Consider the following 22224-nt stretch of genomic DNA (forward strand, 5'->3'; position numbering starts at 1 on the left):
CCACTGCAGAAGCTGAATACATTGCAGCTGCATCCTGCACCTCTCAAGTGATTTGGATCCAGAGTCAACTCAGAGACTATGGACTCAATATGAAAAAGATCCCACTATATTGCGACTCTGAAAGTGCAATTAGGATCTGTCATAACCCAGTGCAACACTCCAAAACCAAACACATAGCACTGAGGTATCACTTCATCAAAGATCATGTGGAAGATGGAAACGTTGAAGTACACTTTGTTAGAACCACTGATCAACTGGCTGATGTCTTTACTAAAGCCCTTCCTGAAGTCTCATTCAACAAAATTCTACAAGGGCTAGGTATGACGGAATCAGAATCAGTACCACAAACTACCTCTCGATCTCAAACGTAAGAAGCGAAATTGACCGAACGTTCGGATTCGGTTGCATCATCTGCACTCGCTCATCATTTCAAAGGTAGTTTTCTTGGTTGTAAATTTCTTGTACAAAGTTGTTTATCTATTCGTCTAAAAGTATTACCTACTTGAATGTCAAAATTTCTTGGTTTTCCAAAATTTTTCAAAACCGAAACCAACCGAACGCTCGGGTTCGGTTTTCTAAAATTTTTCAAAACCGAAACCAACCGAACGCTCAGGTTCGGTTTTCCAAAATTTTTCAAAACCGAACGCTCGGGTTCGGTTTTTCAGAATTTTTCTCAACCGACACCAACCGAACGCTCGGGTTCGGTTTCTAATTTTTCCAAAGTTTTTTTTAACTCCTTTTAATTTCTTTCTGAGTCTTATTTTTTTACTTTGTTATTTTTAATTTTTTTTATATATCCAAAATTCCAAAAATATTTTGTTCTTTATTTACTTTTTAGTCTTTCATTTTATATGAGTGTTCGTTCGATTATGGGGAAATTTTTTAATGAATTAGTTAAGTGTCCCTAGAAGCATGTTGTTGTATGTGACCAAAGTCTCATCAGATTTTGAATAACAGCCTTAATGACTTGGTATACACAAACCTTGTCTTCCCAATTAGGCTATCACATTTATTCTAATCAAGTGCTACCTAACTCTCTTCTCACATGAGATAAGAGTTTTCTGCTTGGTCCTTCGTTTATAGCAGAGGTAATTTGATTTCTCACACCATCTCCATTACTTTCTCCATTACATTCGTTTCATCAATGTAACCCTTGAGACTCTCAGAAATTACCACTGAGGTTTATGGTTACACAAAAACTGTGTTTATGCTCTTAGTTTCCTGCCACTACGAGCTGAGTGAAACCCAAAATTCAAAACCAAATCTGAATTGACGGTGATCAACTAATTTGATCAAGTTTTCACTAATGAATTGACGGACGTGTCCTCATAAAATCTCAAGTTTTTCTTTTGTGTGATTCCTATGAAATTGTTACACACCATAACATTTCTTCCCTTGGGATCCATTTTATTTTTTTTTTTGAGATTTTATATTTTCCAAGCCACTTTAAACTTATTCCAAGCCTACTTGTTCAACAGACCACACCGGTCTCACAAGTACTTTGTTCACTTTCTATCTTATATCGAGATTGAACTATTGAATCAAAGCTAAAGCCACCCTAAGGAGCCTAATTAAAAGAAGCCCTTCAACACTTCTTAATAAGTGTTTGATCGTTATTCAACGGGAAACCACACTAACACTTTAAGGTCTCTCTTGACTTTGAAGGAAGAGATTCGTGTCCGGGATCATTTGTTTCGTGTCTTAAATGACATCACAATTATTCCCAAAAAGATTTGCTTTATTTCTTTTCTTTTTACACCCTTAGCACGAAAATCTTTGATTTTCCAAAATTCTGGTACTAATAATTACAGGCTGTTTTATTGAATTGGTGGTTAATTAAAAGACGTGGTCATAATTAATCCACGTGGGCGTATCATTCAAAAAATGTCGTTACAAGGATAAGATGAAGGGTTGCTGGCTCAGGCACATAAAGGCGCGAAAATGAAACGATTCCTCTCTAATGGATTGCATTTCAAACGGCGGTAAATCGGGGACGCATGCGAAAATGAAACGTCCATTCCTTAACTGACACTGTGGACGCGTGTGCGAATTTGAAGTGATTCCTCTCTGGCACATAAAGGCGCATGTGGATTTGAAACGGTTTCTTCAGAAACGGCGCTTGTTGGATGGCGTGTTCCAAGGAATCTGACATTCTCTCTCATGTGAGTTCATTGCATACCTTAACTGTCACGTATCAAGCCTATTCCGGAGAAAACCTTTCGTAATTCGATAGAAGATTTGAACAGATTTTTCTCTCTCCTGCAAACAGCTATAAAAGGCGACCTCATCTCCCTTTTACCTCTTTACCGCATCCAAATTTCCAAGAGAGCAAAAATTCCCTGAAAACCTAATTGTTCATCATCTTCTTCCCCACTTCAACAATGGCAGAATCATCGTCAGTTCACGCTACTTCCCACATCCTTCCCATTCGCCCTCAACAGTGTTTGGTGATCGATTTAACCCCTCAGGCGTACGATTCCTATATCTTCACGATTATCGAGTGCCTGAAGTATTCCCCTATCGCTCCTGCACTTTCACGGGTGGAAACAGTGCCCATGGAGATATTATCGCAGCTCTATGCGACTGCACATTATGACAAAGCAGTCGATAGAATCTTCTTCGAGGTTGCTGATCACAAAGCCTCGATTTCCAGGCAACGATTTGGCTCATTGCTAGGGTTTGCTGCTGACCCTTCCAGGGTTAATCCGGAGACGATTCCGATTGGGCACCTCTACAATATGTTCTACAATATGGGGTACACAGAGACGCTCACCTCCGTCGCGAAGTTTAAAAAGTCATGTTTGCCGCCACAGTGGAACGGTAAGTTCACTGTCCTCTTCAAGGGTCTTTCAGAACGGAGCTCAGGTTCAGACGGCTCTAGTCGGCTCTTTATCTCAATCATGTATGGCGCTTACAACGGCGTCAACGTTGATTATGGGTTGGTTCTATGGCAACAACTCATCTAGAGTTTATCATCCTCATCACGACATTCTGAGGTGTCGTATGCCAGGTTGTGGACCATCGTTACTAAATGGGCGATGGATAAGCAAGATGTCCCAACTGCTGCCGGTGCATCGATGTCTTCGATTGGTACATTCCATACCACGAAGATTATCGTCTCAGATGCATCGAGGTTTTCTTTCATTGGCTCCATCCCGGAGACCATGTACGGCGATGTTCCATCTGACAGCAGGATCATCCGAACTATCAAGGAGTTCAAGCAGTCTGGACCAAGGGAGCTCACACAGGAGATGCTCTAATCTATACATGATGCCGATAAGCCTGTTTCAAGAGGCAAAAAGGCAGAAAAAGGAAAGCAAGTGGCGAAAGGGGCTAAAGGCCCTTCTCCCAAAAAGAGGAAGGCTACTAAACCTGCTCAGTCCCCTCAGCAGAAGAGGCGCAAGACTCAACCGAAGCGAAAGCTGATAATCGCCTCCTCTTCCAGTGAGTCGGAAGGTGAGAGTTCGGATTCGGACGGCTCTCAAAGAGGTGAAACCCCTCCAAGAGGCAATACCCCACCCAGATCACCTACCCCTGACATGGAAATCCATAACTCGCCAATTCCCTCTCCCACTCAAACAATTCCCACTTCTATTCCCACCATAACCCCAACTACCACCATTCCTCCAACCTTTTTCCCTATACCACCACCCATTTTCACTGATACAACAACAACAACTACTGCAAAGGTTACAACCAACGTATCTGATACGGGGGTTCATACCGATGCAACCGAACCACCACCAGTAACCGAAACCAGAAACACAACCGAAACCCAACAACCACCTGAACCTACCCACACTCAAACTCAACCTGAACCTACCCATACCACAACACCACCAGCTTCACCACCACCCCCATCTCCTGGTCATGCCTCTGACGGAGATAACCCTTTCCTTGGAGGGGAAAATATGACCTTCGATTCGGTCTACTACAGTCCGTTTCAGGTCCAAAGCGACGACGATGACGAAGCTCCAGTAACAAAGAAGCATCTTAAGGAGCTGCATGAGAAGGTTGACCTGCTTATTGCTTCATCCTCCAATTCTCAATCCTCTCTCTCTGAAGCTGCTCTTCAAAAGATCGTTGATTCCTTTTCCCGGGTTCAGCATGATTCCGTCGCTTCAGCCACTACTGCCATTGACGCCTCGACGAAAGCATGTGAGGCTACGACCGAAAAAGTCGATAAACTATTCTCTGACGCCTCTTCCCTGTTAAAGTCCTTACAGGAGAGTGCCGATGCCACAAAGACAACGTTGGAACCAATCGTTCAACAATTGGCCACGTTCGTCTCCACGGAGTTGAAGTCGTTCGCTACCCTTCGCCAATCAATCAGTGACGACAACTCGGCCCTTCGTGCCTCCATTGACGAGCGCCTCTCTAAACTCCAAGAGGATCTCGCTGCAGAAAACTCGTTGATGGACGCTCTTGCAAACAAAACCACCGCCCTCAAGGTCAAGAGCACTCAACTTTCCAACTCTCAGCAACAAATTGAAGCTCTTCGATCCGAACAGGAGGTTATCAAAACATGTGTTTCGGATGTACACTCTGCCCTATCCAACATCCTGGAAGCACACGATCCGATTCTCAATCATTCGATGAGGCGAACCCTTGCTGAAAAACTTGCTCCTGCCCTGGACCTCCTCAGCAAAATAGAAGTGCTACCTAGTTTCGTGTCCACTCCGAAACAAGGGGGAGAAGTGAAGTCTGGATCGAAACCACCTCCTTCCTCAAAAGCTGCTCACACAACCGAACCTCCTCCTACTGGTCAAACTTCGGGTTCGGGTGTGAAGGATAAAGGAAAGAAGATAGCTGAGGAAGAAGATGAAGATGATCAAGAAACCATTGCTGACTTGCTGAAACGCAAAAATAGTCGCAATGTTGATAATAACAACATTCGTGTGGCGCGAGAAGCTGAAGAAGCTGAACGCAAGAAGAAAGAAGCCCACGATCTCCTCGAGAGCAGGAAGACTCTTTTCCCTGCTTGGACTCGAGAGAGAATGATTAAGGAGGCTATCGATACTCCGAGCATCCTATGGCTCGAACCGGTGATCTCCTTCGACTGCTACAATTCTGTCGACTCGCAGTTCGAGTAGCCCCTAACTCGAAAGGCGTTTATCTTCCACGCCTTCTCCAACGTTTTTGAAGTTCCTCATCCTCATCCGGAGGTTGATCGGGAATTAATCGAGTTCTATCTGAAGGCCGCTCAACCACAGTATCAAACATGAAGCGCTCAGAAGATCGTTAACATTCGGGTTTTGAAGCCATATACCGAAGGTAGATTCATCAACGTTCGGTTCAGGGTGATTCGAGGGTCTGCAAGAACCGAACATCTTATATCCTTAGCAGATCTACCGAACCTCAACCCCCATGACTGGATCGTTTTGCACAACATCCTCTTGACGAATGAAGTTGAATATGGTCCGATCATAGACCATCTCAAAAGGATGTTGGTATGTTATATCATGGAGGTAGCACTGATGGATCAGGAGATTGCCAATGTCTTCAAGAAGAAACCGAAGATCTCTCCTGTTGGCTCGGCCAGTGATCTCAATCAGATGAAGATGGGAAAGATTGACCCAAGGCGTAATTCGGTCATGTTCACTAGGGCTGAAGGACAGAAATGTCTCTTTGCCTTAGCGGATAAACATCTTTATACCACTGCTTGTCTAGAGCATGTGCTGGAGATCATCCATCGATGTAAAGAGAATACAGTGGATGATATCAAATACTTCAACGATATGATTTAGTGGTACATCCGATTCAGACAGACGATACTTGCTCTTATCTCTCGTCTGTTTCAGACTGTAAAGAAGAAGGTTCCTGTTGCTGCTGGCCCAAGCAAGAAGTAATGGTCTCACTCCAATTGACGCAAAGGGGGAGATTGTTGGGTAGCGTAGGAATTATTTTGTATTGCGTCATTGGGCTCGGTTTATAGTCCAGTTTTGCACTCCGGTTTGGGCCTGTCCAACCGTGAGCTTGTAGGGTTTACTATATAATAATATGCTTGCATGCATATTAGGTTAATGTTTTGATAGATCGATTGATAGCTTACAGAATACTTTCTTTCATCGTTCCTGTAAACCTTTTAATCCTCTACAGTTGTAGTTCTTCATCGAGCTCTTCTGAGGATTGTTTATAATCATTCGACATTGTTCGATCCATTCTTGAGTTGTTTACTGTTTTCGTGTTCTTGCTGTTTGCTCTTTAATTTACCTGTTTAAGATCTAATCGATCTTCAAGTTAATTTTAACTCATCACACTTTCTTTTTCTTTTGATTTGGTCCCACTTTGTCATTACTTTTGCTGGTCCCACTTGTTTCTAATATCCCAAGGTTTGGTATTGTCCCTTTACAAACCACTCTAATCCTGTTTTTGTCATTCTTGACGAACTCTAACTCCCTTCTACTTTGTATGGAATGAAGATAAATTTGTTGTTTAACTTCCTTGGCTGTGCTAAAAGTCTGGTGGATGTAAAATGGATCTTTGACAGCAGCTGCTTCATTCTTATGTGTTCTTTGTAAATCTCTTATCTTCTTCCTTTTTTTACTAGCTTCACCCTCATCTGATGAAGATGCATATACTAATTCTTCAGTGTCTATAACCTCTAATTCTTCATCACCTTTTACTGCTTCATCTCGATCATCAGGAAAACTTCCAACCCACTCCACCTCTTTGTCAATGTTGAGGTGAAAGTTCTTCATATCAACCTCTGGATCATCTAACAAATTATCTTCATCAACTATGTAATCACTATCGTGACTGTCTTCGCTATCTTCATTGTCTTCACTATCATGAATGTCTTTACTAGCTTGACTGTCTTCACCTGCTTTTTCACTATTTGGTTCATCTTGTTCCATAGGAGTCCCACCAAAAGGTTCACACCATTCAAATGTATCATCCCAACCATCAACATTAGGACATGTGCTTCCCATCATTGGTTCAGTCAAAGGGCTTTCAATTCTTGGTATATAGGCAGGGTTTGAATCAACTGTTTCACTCAATGTAACAGGGGGTTGTTCCAAGATTGTTTCAGGTAATGTACTAGGGGGTTGGTCCATAGTTTCTACATTCTCAAAAACAGGGGCTTCTTCACTAGGACCATCCCCTAAATTTGACCATGTCAATAACAACCTTTTATGACAAAGGTGTTGGAATAGTGTCTAAGGCTGCAACTATATTAGACAAGTATTTGACCCGGTTGTGCATGGTCCTTTTGGGTTGCCTTCACCATAGCAACTTGATAGGATGATTTATTAAGAGAGAGTAAATATTATTAATATATTATGAGAATAATATAATGAATAATATATTTGTTATTTGATTAATATAAGTCATAGAATTAATTAGAATTAATTTGGTGACTTAAAGAGATTAATTAAATAAAGGGGTATAAACTGTCAATTGTTTGATAGTTAAACTTTAGACTGTAAATCCATTGGGATATGCTTTGGACGAATTCTATGAGATATAGGATAGCTAAAATCGTCCAAAGGCTTATCTATGGAATGGATTTGGATAGCCTTAAGAGAAGATTATCCAATTAGGGTTTAGGTTGTAACCCTTAAGGAGTCTACAAGTATAAATAGACCCCATGGCATAGGGAATTCGATACCTCTCCTAAAGTAAGAGAACCCTGGCCGAATTCCTCCCCTCTCCTCTCTCCTAAATCATTCTTCTTGCTATTGGTGTTTGTAAGCCATTAGAGGAGTGACATTTGTGACTCTAAAAGCTCCAAGACCTCAAGATCAACAAGGAACTCAAAGGTATGATTCTAGATCTGTTTCAATGTTGTTATTTAACCTATTTAGTCATTAGAAGACTTGGATTCAAAGCATGTTTATTAGAAAGCCTGGATCCAAGCATTAGGGTTTTGCATGCGCACATAGGAAAGTTCTTATGGCTAAAACCCATCAGTGGTATCAGAGCCTAGCTTGGTTTTCTTTAAATTGTTGCTTGATTAACTGAAACAAACCTGCAAAATTCGATTTTTAGGTTTCTGGGTCACTGACTCGGCGAGTCCCAAGGTGGACTCGGCGAGTAGGCCTGACTCGGCGAGTCCCCTTGTGCACTCGGCGAGTCCAGGCGTCAGGAATGGCCAGATTCGGGATTTTTTTCATGATTATCTTATGGAAACTTACCTTAATCATAATTGATCAATCTAAATCCGATTTTTTGATATATATGACTATTATCTTGATCTAATTAAAGGTATTTATCAACTAATAAAATATTTAATTTCCTTATATGATAATTAATTAATTATTTTAATTATTTTGGTAATTATCTTGAATAAAATCAAATATAGATAATTAGGATATTAATTGTTAATTGGAATTATTTGTTATTTGATCCTCCATGTTTTAAATGTTTAAAACCTACCCTAAAGTTTTGAAATTTATATTTGTGATTAAAAGTTTTTTAATTTAGACAACTTAAATTTCAAACCCTAGATTTTAAAAGTTTTAAAATACAACCCTATACTAATATGATATTACTAGAATAATATATATATATATATATATATATATATATGTATAACTAAATGCTAGTCTTACCGTTAGTAGGTCTCATTCACGAAGCCGATCTATAAGGTGGGTATAAGGTTGCGGCCTATAAAATGGCGCTTAATGGGTGTACACTCACACCCACCGCTTGCTTGATTGGTGGAGGGTCGTTAGCCGAACGGGTAGGATAGGGCAACCTCATCCTCTCATTAAAAGTATAATAAGAAATATAAAGTAACTACACATATTTTTAAAATTTCCCAATCCTAGTTACTTTAGGAAAAGTGAATTGATGCAATCCCATGAAATTACACTTTGCACCTTGCTAAGAAGTTAGTGGAGCGTGTGTGGTTTACCGGCACACTAATTGGTTCTAAGCGAAGGTGGCAAGGGGTGATTCATTGTTTATCATAGTTCGATGGAGCGTGTGTGGTTTACCGGCACATCGAATAGGTGATCGTTACAATGAAGGCACCATGTGAATTTGCATGGTAATTCACACCCGCTTTGTGATCCTCGGCATCCCAGTCACAAACGAGAGGGGCATATCGAGATTTAAACATGCCATTCAATAGTTTCAATGAATCTCATCCGAACCTAGGAATTCTCAAAAACACTTAGGACTAATAGTTTAAGTTTTGTAATGGAGAATTAGTGAATCGTCATTCACTTACCTTCAATTTATTTGCATGTTAGATTACGGCATCCCTTTTCTAGTATGTAAATGTTATTGTTGGATCCTAGCCCTAATTTTTCTTATTGGGTGATAATTAGGGATTCTTATTCTAATCTATCTTTGTCCTTTTTCTAATTGTAGATGTCGAACGCTAACAACGCTGCTGCTAGTTCTTTCACGTTGATGAGCCTTTGCCAAAAGGTCACCTTCGATGGAACGAACTTTAGCGAATGGATAAGATACATTCGCACCATTGCTCGCTATAAGGATAAGGAGTATGTCCTCGATGAGAAGCTCGAGAAAATCAACCCCGAAGTTGCAACTCCCGCCGAAATCACCGCCTTTGAAACTCATGAGCGAGATGCAACAAAGGTACATTGCATCATGATCGCCACCATGAACTCCGAATTCCAAAAGTCCTACGAGGACATGTACCCGTACGAGATGCACCAAGACTTATTGGAGAGATACCATCAAAACGCGAGACAAGAGCATTATGAGATTTTCACCAACATGATTTCCGCGAAGATGGGTCATGGAGAATCTCTTACCGTGCACCTGCAAAAGATGCAAAGGTATGTCGACCGCCTTCGCAAGTTAAATGTTGACTTCGGTGAGGACTTGGCAATCGACATGGTGCTTCACTCTTTGCCTCCGATGTACAACCAATTTAGGATGACCTACCACATGAACAAAGAATAGGTCACCCTAAGCAAACTCCAAGGTCTCTTGAGGGTCGCTGAGAGCAACTTCAAGGACAAGTCTGTTGCACCTACTCCCAATCCGTCCGCTACTCCTGTCTTGGCTATTGGTCAAGGGAAGGGAAAGAAGAGGAAAGCTTCATCGAAGAACTATCGCAAGGTGAAAGCCCGAGATGGTGCCTCTTCTAGTGGGACCAAAGTTGATCCCGCTAAGCCCTGCTCTAACCCAAAGGAGGCAGAGTGCCACCACTGCCACAAGATAGGACATTGGAAGAGAAGCTGCCCGGATTACCTGCAAGCGATCAAAGAAGGAAAGATCAAGCCATCTTTCGCAGGTATATACACAATCAAATCTAACGATTCTAATCATGCTATTTCTTGGGTTCTTGATACCGGTTGTGGTTATCACATTTGTTCTAATGTGCAGGGACTAAGAAGAAGTAGGGATGTGGAGCAAGGAAGGATCAATCTAATCATGGGGAACAGAAGATCGTCGCCTGTGACCAAGAGTGGAGTGTATTCTTTAGTGCTTAGGAATAGTTTGGTTTTAGATTTGAACAATTGTTGCTATTCGCCAGAAATGGCTAGAAACGTCATTTCATTTCATGGTTTATATAGACAAGGATTTAGATTTTCTTTTAATAATGAGAATGGTTCTATTTTGGCTTATCTAAATGGTGTCTTTTACTTTGAAGCTATACCATGTAATGGAATATATGAAACTGTTATGATTGTTGATAACTTAGGAAATGATGTTTTGAATATTGATTCTTCCACTAGTATGGATAAAGCATCCTTGTGGCATTGTCGTCTTGGACATGTCAACAAGAAACACATAGCGCAACTCCAAAAGGATGGAGTGTTGGAGTCATTCGACCTTAGGGAAGATGACACATGTGAGTCTTGTTTGCTTGGAAAGATGACTAAGTCACCCTTCACGAGTACATGTGAAAGGGGCGAGGGTCTATTAGACCTAATACATACCGATGTATGTGGACCGTTTAGATCAACCACGAAGGATGGGAACCGCTTCTATGTGACTTTTACCGATGACTATAGTAGATATGGGTATATCTACTTAATCAAGCAAAAGTCAGACACCTTTGAAAAGTTCAAAGAGTTCAAGAATGAAGTGGAGAATCAATTGGGCAGGAAAATCAAGATGCTTCGATCCGATCGAGGAGGAGAGTACCTAAGTCTTGAATTCCACGATTATCTAAAGGAGTGTGGAATAGTTTCACAATTGACGCCTCCTAGGACACCGCAGTTGAATGGTGTGGCAGAAAGGCGTAATCGAACCTTATTGGATATGGTTCGCTCTATGATGATTCGTGCTTCACTACCTATCTCTTTTTGGGGGTATGCCTTAGAGACTGCCGCCCATGTCCTTAACCGAGTCCCTACTAAGAAGGTTGCCAAAACACCTCACGAGATGTGGACAGGGAAAGCTCCCTCGTTGGCACATATCAAGGTTTGGGGTTGCGAGGCTTTCGTAAGACGAGATACTCACGACAAGCTTGAACCTCGAAGTGAGCGATGTATTTTCATCGGCTACCCACAAACATCCTTTGGATATCTCTTCTATAGACCGAAGGACAATGTTGTCTTCGTTGCGAGGAGATGAGTTTTCCGAGAGCGAGAACTCATGAGCCAAGGAGACAGTGGGAGGCAAATCGAACTTGAAGAGATTCAAGAGTCGATAGATGAAGGAACCTCTACCGCTGGCATTCAACCCGAGGAGGAAACTCCGGTTGAACCGATTGACGAATCCTTACCTCTTAGACGTTCCGATAGAGTTAGAGTTCATCCCCAGTTTTATGGCTTTCATATTACTACCGAAGGGGACACGTATATTAGTGATGGTACACTAGTAAACCTTGATGAACCTAATAGCTATAAGGAAGCCATGGCAAGCCCGGAGTCTGCAAAGTGGAAAGAGGCAATGGATAGCGAGATTCAATCCATGTATGATAACCAAGTTTGGAATTTGGTTGATTACGTGCCCGAACGTAAGACCGTTGGGTGCAAATGGATCTTCAAGAAGAAGACCGACGTGGATGGGAACGTACACACATATAAAGCGCGATTGGTCGCGAAGGGTTTTACTCAAACTCCCGGAGTTGACTATGATGAGACCTTCTCACCAGTTGCGAAGATTAAATCTATTAGAGTGATGCTAGCAATTGCCGCATTTCATGATTATGAGATTTGGCAAATGGATGTCAAGACCGCTTTCCTTAACGAAAAGTTGGCTGAGGATGTTTACATGGCTCAGCCAGAGGGGTTTGTGGATCCGAAGCATCCGAATAGAGTGTGTAAGCTTGAGAAGTCCATTTATGGACTTAAGCAAGCGTCTCGCAGATGGAATCTTTGCTTCGATGAGAAAGTAAAAGAGTTTGGATTTGTACGAAGCGAAGACGAATCTTGTGTATATGTCAAAGCCAGTGGGAGTATAGTAAGCTTCCTCGTTCTATATGTCGATGACATATTACTCATAGGAAACGACATCCCGACTCTGCAGGAGGTTAAGTCCTGGCTCGGGAAGTGCTTCGCTATGAAGGACCTCGGAGAGGCTTCTTACATTTTGGGAATAAGGATAGTAAGAGAAAGAAGTAAGAGACTAATTGGACTTAGTCAGAATACTTACTTAGAGAAGGTACTAAAACGTTTTAGTATGGAAAACTCAAAGAAGGGAGAACTACCGATACAAAGTAATGCCAAATTGAGTAAGACTCAAAGTCCGAGTACCGAAGCTGAGATAGCAGAAATGAGCCGAGTACCATACGCTTCCGCAGTTGGCTCAATCATGTACGCTATGACTTGTACTCGCCCTGATGTAGCCTTCGCTTTGAGCATGGTTAGCAGATATCAAGGGAATCCTGGCAAAGCACATTGGATTGCGGTGAAAAACATCCTTAAGTACCTTCGGAGGACGAAGGAATGGTTCTTAGTCCTCGGAGGGAGTGATGACTTGAAGGTGCGAGGGTATAGTGACGCCAGCTTTCAGACCGACAGGGACAACTACCGTTTGCAGTCGGGCTGGGTCTTTACCCTAAATGGAGGAGCAGTGACATGGAAGAGTTCCAAGCAGGAAACCGTAGCTGATTCAACGTGCGAATCAGAGTACATTGCAGCGAGCGAAGCGTCGAAGGAGGCAATATGGCTAAAGAACTTCATCGGTGATCTTGGAGTTGTACCTGCCATAAAGGAGCCAATGGAGATTTTCTATGATAACGAAGGTGCAGTTGCCTTGACCAAGGAACCGAGGGATCATGGTAGATCAAGACATATCGACAGAAAGTATCACTTCATTAGACATCGTGTAGAAGAAGGACAACTCGTAGTGAAGAGGATATCATCAAAAGATAACCCAGCAGATCCGCTTACGAAGGGACTGAGTAGGGTTAAGCACTTGCAGCATGGTAGGAGTATTGGGCTGAAGGATGATATTAGCATAGATTAGATAGTATTAGAAACGTGTAATAGATAAATGTAATTGACATTTGATGATTAAATAAAGGAGTTTTATTTATGAGTAATGTTACTATCTTATGTTAATTGTTTAGCTATTGTTTCACTTTGCATGTTTTGACTTCCAGAATAATTGAGTTTATTAGGAATAATCGAATTGTTCAAATGGTCCACAATCGTTCATATGTTGGGAGTAGATATGAATGAAGATTGTCATGAATTGGTGTGTAGAATGTCTAAATGGTGTTAGACATAGCAAAGGATTGCTGCAACGTTCATGAGTGCTTATGAACTAGTTTTGAGCATTGGAATAAACCCGCGCTTGCTGGAATCACCTTATGGAATACGATATAAAAGGTGGTCGCAAGACGATAATATCATATAGTCTTAAAACCTAGATATATGATTTATTATTTGTTAATTGATTGTACATTGATAATACGAAAACGCATCAGTAACTTGGTGTTATAAAACGTATTGTTGTGTATAGTTGGTTAATGAATAAGTAAATGCATATAAGTCGAAGTTTATCTGTAACTTTTAAGGTAAAAGCGATATCTCGGCCGCTCGATGATTTGATTTGACTTATGTGCCGGGCCCGGTCAGAACTAAATTGATGTGTTCAATTAAGTTCTATGTCAAATAAATCAGAGATCGAGAAACCTAAATGCTTGACTAACCATTCCATAGGATTGTCAGCATGATATCTAACAGAGGATTGTACGTTCCCTTATCTAAAGGACAAGATTGATTAGATCAGAGTTGACAGCGTCTTTGAGAGCTACGATTGCAAACCGAATTGTACTTGTGCATATAGTTACTAGACTTATCCAAGTGGGAGACTGTTGGAATAGTGTCTAAGGCTGCAACTATATTAGACAAGTATTTGACCCGATTGTGCATGGTCCTTTTGGGTTGCCTTCACCATAGCAACTTGATAGGATGATTTATTAAGAGAGAGTAAATATTATTAATATATTATGAGAATAATATAATGAATAATATATTTGTTATTTGATTAATATAAGTCATAGAATTAATTAGAATTAATTTGGTGACTTAAAGAGATTAATTAAATAAAGGGGTATAAACTGTCAATTGTTTGATAGTTAAACTTTAGACTGTAAATCCATTGGGATATGCTTTGGACGAATTCTATGAGATATAGGATAGCTAAAATCGTCCAAAGGCTTATCTATGGAATGGATTTGGATAGCCTTAAGAGAAGATTATCCAATTAGGGTTTAGGTTGTAACCCTTAAGGAGTCTACAAGTATAAATAGACCCCATGGCATAGGGAATTCGATACCTCTCCTAAAGTAAGAGAACCCTGGCCGAATTCCTCCCCTCTCCTCTCTCCTAAATCATTCTTCTTGCTATTGGTATTTGTAAGCCATTAGAGGAGTGACATTTGTGACTCTAAAAGCTCCAAGACCTCAAGATCAACAAGGAACTCAAAGGTATGATTCTAGATCTGTTTCAATGTTGTTATTTAACCTATTTAGTCATTAGAAGACTTGGATTCAAAGCATGTTTATTAGAAAGCCTAGATCCAAGCATTAGGGTTTTGCATGCGCACATAGGAAAGTTATTATGGCTAAAACCCATCAAAAGGGACTCAGGAATTTCGTGTATCTTTATCTTTGCAGGGTTTGGGGACATTTGATACGTATGCAGCTTGGTTTCCCAAAACTCTGTATACACTTCTATCACCTTGTGTTCATAAACGTATGACCTAAAGTGGTTTATATCTTCGTCACAGCCCAAAGCATACAACCCAAAATCTAAATCCCAGGTTGGTCGTTTGAAATGGTAGTAAATACTCTTACCTGGTTCCACACAATCAAACAACTCCATTATCTCATCCATATCTTGCACCGAGAACAAGTCACTATCAATGCCATCAATATATTTCATCTTCCCCTTTATGTATTTGCGGCCTGGAAACTTCGTCAAAACTCCACCATAGTTCAATCGTATCGAGAACATAGATGGATTGTCAGCTGCGAACCCAAAAAATAAAAAATAAAAATAAAAATTTACCTTTTAGGAACGTATAATGGATGATCAACTGAAAATGTAGAAAATTTTACCATATGAGCTTTGGAGATCGTATTCCTCCCATTCTTGCCTGATCCTCCAGTTCACCATCGTAGAAAACTAGGGTTTTCTCGTGCAATGCTAAGGGTCGACGGAGGATGAAATGAGAAATGATCGGTTATCGAAGTCGCGCCATAATGGTTCATGTATACAAACCCTGAAAAGACGAAAATGCCCCTGCGTGCAAGGCACATGGGTAGCTTAAACGAAAGCCTTTAACGGTTAACGTGCATAGGGACTAACCATGCAAGATAAATAATGAGGGACTGCCCGAGTTAAATTTTGAAAATAGGGACTAAACACGCTTTCCGGCATGTGCACGAGGGACCAACGGTGTAATTTACCCTTAAATGTATCATTTCATGTTAAATAGGATTCGCGTGTGTGGTCAAGTCCTCACTTGAAACTTAGCATCCTATATCATCCGTTCATCCGAATCACCCACATCAGGTGAGTTCATACCCCTGAATTAACTTTTTAAATGATTTTAAATGCTTTCCTGGGGGGGAATACAAGTTGAACTATAGAGTTATTATATCAATCACATGTGATTAATAACTGTATAGCAAATAGATTTTTGCATGTTAAACTGTTTTATCCAGCTAAAGGTTTTTCAAAGCTTGTTTTATAAACTGAAATCAAGTCATAAATTCTTATTTATAAGTTTTCCATAGGTTTTACCGAAACTTCTTTTTATACTCTTGTATTGTTAAATGCATGTCTGTATATGTATAGTTATATAAGTAATGTTTAAAGGACTTAGGAAGGCTAACTCACTTTAATTCCTTTTCCTTGTTTGGATGTGGCTTTAGGGTATCGGTTATCCGTCCGAAGGTCGTTTAAATATTAGTTATATATCATGTATACATATGTAGTCATAAAAGTTCTATCAGCCGGATCATCATCCTTTGGGTAGCAAAGGCAACTAGATAACTTCTCAAGTAAACTATAATAGGTATAGTTTAGAAACCAACCATAACTTTCATGAAGGGGAACCTAGTTATATCTATATTCTAAGCACTTATACTTTTTAATAAAGAGAAAGGTTATAGAATTTGAAACACGAGATACATCCTCATGACGCGGATTCCACCGTTGTCAAGTTGGTAACCAGAGTCTCCTGGAGGAAGAGCGGGCATTGTGTGTATAGATCTATACGGGACAGACACTCCCACATCCTGACTGCTAGCTACAGTCCCGACCGACCAAGCCAAGGGGTGACAAATGTCACATTCATTCCGACACCACTAGGCTACGTTTAAATCTTTAAATAAACCTACTTAGGATTAAAGATTCTTTTAGACTTTGCAAGACGTATTGCTCATTTAATACTGTCTGGAGTCTGTACTTCTTTCTTTTAGACTTTGTTGGACGTATTGCTCATTTGATATTGTCTAGAGTCTATACTTCTTTCTTTTAGACTTTGCTAGACGTATTGCTCATTTGATACTGTCTGGAGTCTATACTTCTTTCTTTTAGACTTTGCTAGACGTATTGCTCACTTGATACTGTCTGGAGTCTGTACTTCTTTCTTTTAGACTTTGCTCTGGAGTCTATACTTCTTTCTTTTAGACTTTGCTAGACGTATTGCTCACTTGATACTGTCTGGAGTCTGTACTTCTTTCTTTTAGACTTTGCTAGACGTATTGCTCATTTGATACTGTCTGGAGTCTGTACTTCTTTCTTTTAGACTTTGCTAGACGTATTGCTCATTTGATACTGTCTGGAGTCTGTACTTCTGTCTTTTAGACTTTGCTAGATGTATTGTTCATTCGGTACCGTCTGGAGTGTGTACTTCATCCGTTTGACCCTCTGAGGCGTGTTGTTCATTCAATACCACCCTGGGGTCTGTATTTGATCCTTTTAGACTTTGCTAGGCGTGTTGTTCATTCAATACCACCTGGAGTCTGTATTTATTTACCCTTTTAGACTTTGCGAGGCGTCCCGCCTGGAGTCCATGTTTTGTTTACCTTTAGACTTTGTTAGGCGTGTTGTTCATTCAATACTACCCGAAGTCTATGTTTTATTTACTTTTAGCCAGCAGCGTTACTGCTGAGGTAAATCAAAATATTATTTTCCCTATTACTTGTGATTATGATCTTCTCACATATTATTTAAAGTATAAATCATATTTTGATAATGATAGTACCTTTAAAGGGAAAATGTTTCTTAAACATAAAATAGATGGGTCTTGGTAGAAGTCTGCTTTTAATAGAGATACTACTTGGTTTAAACATAAAACAATTGGGTCTTGGTAGAAGACTACTTTTATTAGAATACAGGATTTTCTGTAAAGGATTCTAATACTCTGTAAACTCAAATCACCATCATTGTGTGAGGATATTTTTGAAGTAAAACATGTATTTATATCAATGTCATTAAACACTTATGAACTCACCAGCATTTAAAAATGTTGATACTTGCTTTCAAAATAACTTGTATTCTTAGGCCATCGGTAGACAGGTACACTCCGGGAGCTTTTGTGAAGACAGCCTAGTGTCGAGCTGCATTATATGTTATTCTCTGTATTTACCTTGTTGTTGTTGCTAAATGTAACCTATGTAAAATTATTATTATTAATGCAATAGTTGTTGTACTTTGATTACTATACTGCATATGTTGTGATACTTGACATGACGTCATCCACCCCAGAACGTTTCCGCCGTTCTCGGTTTTGGGGTGTGACAAATTATAGCAACCTACTTTTGTCGCCCACCAAATTTCAAAAGAAAAAAAAAACACAACCCGTTCGACGCACGGGCCTCATCACTAGTTATAAGTAAAAATGAAAGAGTTTGTTCAAAAGAAAGAGTTTGTCAAATTTGAGGGTTCTTCGAAAAAATAAGTAAGGGCTTTTCCGGAAAAGGAAATGTCTAAAACCAGTGGACTATCTACAAACCTGCTAAAAATGTCAAATAAAGAAACGAGAAAATAAAATGTCTTTCTTAAGAAAGAAGTATATATATATATATATATATATATATATATATATATATATATATATATATATATATATATATATATATATATATAATAGTTTGGGGTTTAATTCGAATAAGCTCAATATATTATGATATTAATCCTAAAAAAATACATAATTTTTTTTTTGTTAAAAAGTATAAGTTACTGTCTTAAATAAAAATTATATGAAGATGAAAAACAAAATGAAACTCAATTAAGAAAATGTTACGCATATGTTGAGTTACTTTATTGCAACTCATTAACTTATTATATAAACATGATTTTATTTTTATATAACGTAAGAAAAATGAATTTGGAAATATTAACAATATCATTTTAATGGTCTAATTGTTGAAAATGATACATAAATGTATGTATCACTTTAAACAATTACACAAACAAATAAAAATATTATTGGCATTTTCAAACCAATATGAATATTGAATATCTCACTTACATCTATTTTTTTACCGTTATCAACAAATTAAAATTCCAAATTATTACAATTTTAGACGAAAGCTTCTTCTTCTTCTTTTTTTCTTTATTTTCCATTTCTTCAAACGTTTTATCTTTTGATTGTAGTTAAACAAATCATCAATAACTAGAAGGAATCATGCGTGCCGTTGGCGCTGTGTTCGTTTTTTTTCTCTTGTTAGCAAAAAACCTCCTCTAATAACAGTCAAAACATTAGTCAACAGAATGTTCTAATTCTGGAAAAATGTTTGAATTTTATTATTACCTTGAGTACCGGTTGGACTCAAAACGCGGTTCGAAACAACTTTTTTCCATCTTTATGATGTTTTAAAGGCTCTAAAACCACTAATGACCTATCTTCTCCAAATGTAATCAATCACGTTCTTTGTATCAGTTCTAAATGAAATGTAGGTCTAATCCTGCAGTAAACCCGAATGTTTCCTAAAAATTTAAAGATTGTGGAAGGTAAAGACAACATTTTAGTAATGTTTAAATTCTCACAGAATCATCTTCAGAACCACTTGAATAACACTCAATCAGGTTTTCATGTTTTGAAGTAAGAAGATATAAACTTTATCATAAGCCCAAAGTCTTTAAAAAAATAGTTAAGGGGTATTTGTGTAATTTACCGAATTTGGTAGACTGAGTTTTTGATATTCTGTTGGGCATTGAGAGATAAAAGGTACTTGAATGGCTTTACCAAAATCCACACCATGTTCTTCAACAGAGTTAGTGATTATTTGATGTTGACAAAAAGGGGTTAATTCCATTCTGGTTTGTGCAAACTGGGGTGGGAGGTTCCCTTCTTCATCTTCCTCGTCTATGAAAGATTTTGAAAAATCTTCAAATTTATCTACGGTTTCAACTCGCTTCCAAAAGTGTTGCCAAAGAAGTAATTTTACCATTCGGATTTTAGAATGGAATCCGTTGGTGAATTTTGTATTCCGAAATTACCCTTTATCACTGAAAAAGAAACGAAAATGTATTGCTTAAATTGTTAAAACCTGCTCAAATTTATAAACAATAAAAAAAATATTATCCCTGTAGTGGTTGGAAGATGAATGGTTTGTATGAATTGCTTCGTCCTTTACCATAAAATCCTACATATAAATCCTTTTTATTAGAAAATTAAAAAAATAAAAAAATTAATCATTGTAAATTTACAAAATATAGTCTCACCTGAGTTGCAAGGCTATAGGTTTTAGCATTTGTCTTGGTTTATATTAAAATGTTTTGATAATCAAATTGTAACTTGGTTTGGTTCAAATCGGAATGGAATTTGGTTGACTGATTTAACCATTCATAAATCAATTTGAACAGCAAAAAAAACTGTAATGAGGATCGAGGATAGATAGAGCAGTGATTTGATTTGAAGAAACATCATATTCATATAGTTGTGTACAAAAAAGACCAAAATATAGTAGCTTTTATGTATTTTGCCATGAAAGAGATTGTTATTTCTTGTGGTCCAAAAGTAATTTGGAATGTTTATTTTGAAAGAAGCAGAAACCATGATTTTATAGAAACAATTGCAGTCCCTTGTCATCATGGATAATCATTTTTTCATTGTTTCTTCGGGTTTTGTTGCATGATGAATCGTAAAACCTGCAGAAGGAAATAGTAACATACTTTCATTAGTAACATATTATGTGATATCAATAAGAAAAAATACGTAAAAACTTGATGAAAAGCTGAAAAGGTATCCAAAAAAAACACAATTATAAAAATAATATCAAATAGTAGTAAGCAACAGATAACAATGCAGCTTATAAATTCTACATAAGTATATAACATTAGTCAAATCAGGAATAACCTATTAAGTTGAACTTATGAGATAAACTATCAAAGAAATGAAGAATAAACAAATCATAATGTGCCAAAAAGCATACTACAGCCTAAACAATAGAGTGACAACATTATATAACAAAGGTAAGACAAAAATTAGAAATTGTGCCAACAGAGTAAAAACCATTTAATGATATAAATTATGGATTTACCTACTTGTCCAAATCAATATAAACAATAACAACCTGGTGAAAAAAGTTAGCCTTTAGAGACTTTGAGCATAAACTGAAATTAAACATTTCCAAAATAAATCTCACTTATATCATTCACTAACTTAACAAACAACTGATTGCCGATTCATTCGCATTTGCAGGGACTTTAAATTTTTGTCCCCATAAAAGGTATTAACCTTGTTAAGCTCCTGAAGTATTTTATCCCCCCAAATTTCATGCCACTGGTAGAGCACTATACATAGAAGAAAGTGATTTTCCACAAAAAAAAAAACCAAGAAAGTAAATTTATGTAAATATAGTCTGGTTACAATACCTCACCGTCATTTTTAATGCTAAACATAGTGGTATATTGAAAAAAAAAAAAAACATAAGTTTCTCTTAAGCATTTCATCGAGCAGGTGGTAGACAAACTTCGAAGTAGAAATTCTGAAAAAAAATCACCTACATGTAATTTGTGTATAACACCATTACATAAAGATATAATTGAAGCAAAGAAATTTAAAAGGAAATTAGTATTTTGGTCTCAATTAGGCAAATAAAGCTTATACAAAGAGGAGATTCATATATCAAATTCACAATGGCAGAGAAATTATGAAATTACACACAGATGTTGTTAGAAAGATATGATCAAAAGTGGAAAAAATTAAAGAAATAAACTTATTAAAGTATCTTACCAAGGCTTAGTGTTTGTTATGGGCGATGGCGAGAGAAGTGTGGTGGTATTGTGGAAGCTCTCTCATTTCTAATCATACAGTTTTTTTCTGATCCTGAATTCACATGAACCTAACGATACTGTAACAATTACCAAATCAAAGACCGAAACAAATTGTAGAAGTGGTGAAATTGGAAATCTAAATCAAACCCAAATCGAAAGAAAATCACACATATACAAGTGAAATTGAAAAGCAATTAGGATTCGTGTAGTTGGTGGTAGGATGAGCAAAAACCGAACCGAAAACCGAAAAACCAAAAAAAAACCGACATAACCGAAACCGAAAAACCGAAACCAAAGCAATAACCGACGGTTTAGGTTTGAATTTTACAAAACCGAAAAATAACGGTTTGGTTCGGTTTTGACGTATAAAACCGCCCATAAAAACCGAACCGACCCACATATACATTATTTATATTATGATTTAAACTTTTAGTTTTAGACTTTAGACTTTATCTTTTTAATACTTTGTGTTTATTTTCAACAAACTGTTAACGGTGTTAAACTTTGATCTTTTGAACACTTTTATGTTTTTATAATACTAGAATTCGTACTCTTTATTTTAGTATATTTAAAGTAGATACAATACTATTTATCGCAACATATT

The 22224-nt window shown here is 38.2% G+C and overlaps 1 long non-coding RNA gene across 6 annotated transcripts; it reads right to left on the reverse strand.

Moving 5' to 3' along the window:
• Positions 1-14890: 14890 nt before the first annotated feature.
• On the reverse strand, positions 14891-21829 carry LOC145062600 (uncharacterized). Of its 6 annotated transcripts, XR_013687634.1 has the most exons (7): positions 21580-21829; positions 20067-20492; positions 19517-19987; positions 19153-19328; positions 15446-15629; positions 15182-15355; positions 14891-15087 (listed from the first exon to the last, which is right to left on the reverse strand). It is a non-coding gene; the product is annotated as an uncharacterized LOC145062600 (long non-coding RNA). The 6 variants fall into 6 exon arrangements; XR_013687638.1 differs by lacking the exon at positions 19153-19328 and having other exon boundaries at positions 14951-15355; positions 15446-15609; positions 21580-21825; XR_013687637.1 differs by lacking the exon at positions 19153-19328 and having other exon boundaries at positions 14951-15355; positions 21580-21825.
• Positions 21830-22224: the final 395 nt, after the last annotated feature.

This window comes from Lactuca serriola, chromosome 7 (assembly GCF_051521515.1).
Source record: "Lactuca serriola cultivar US96UC23 chromosome 7, Lser_US96UC23_V15, whole genome shotgun sequence".
NCBI classification, from domain to species: Eukaryota; Viridiplantae; Streptophyta; class Magnoliopsida; order Asterales; family Asteraceae; genus Lactuca; species Lactuca serriola.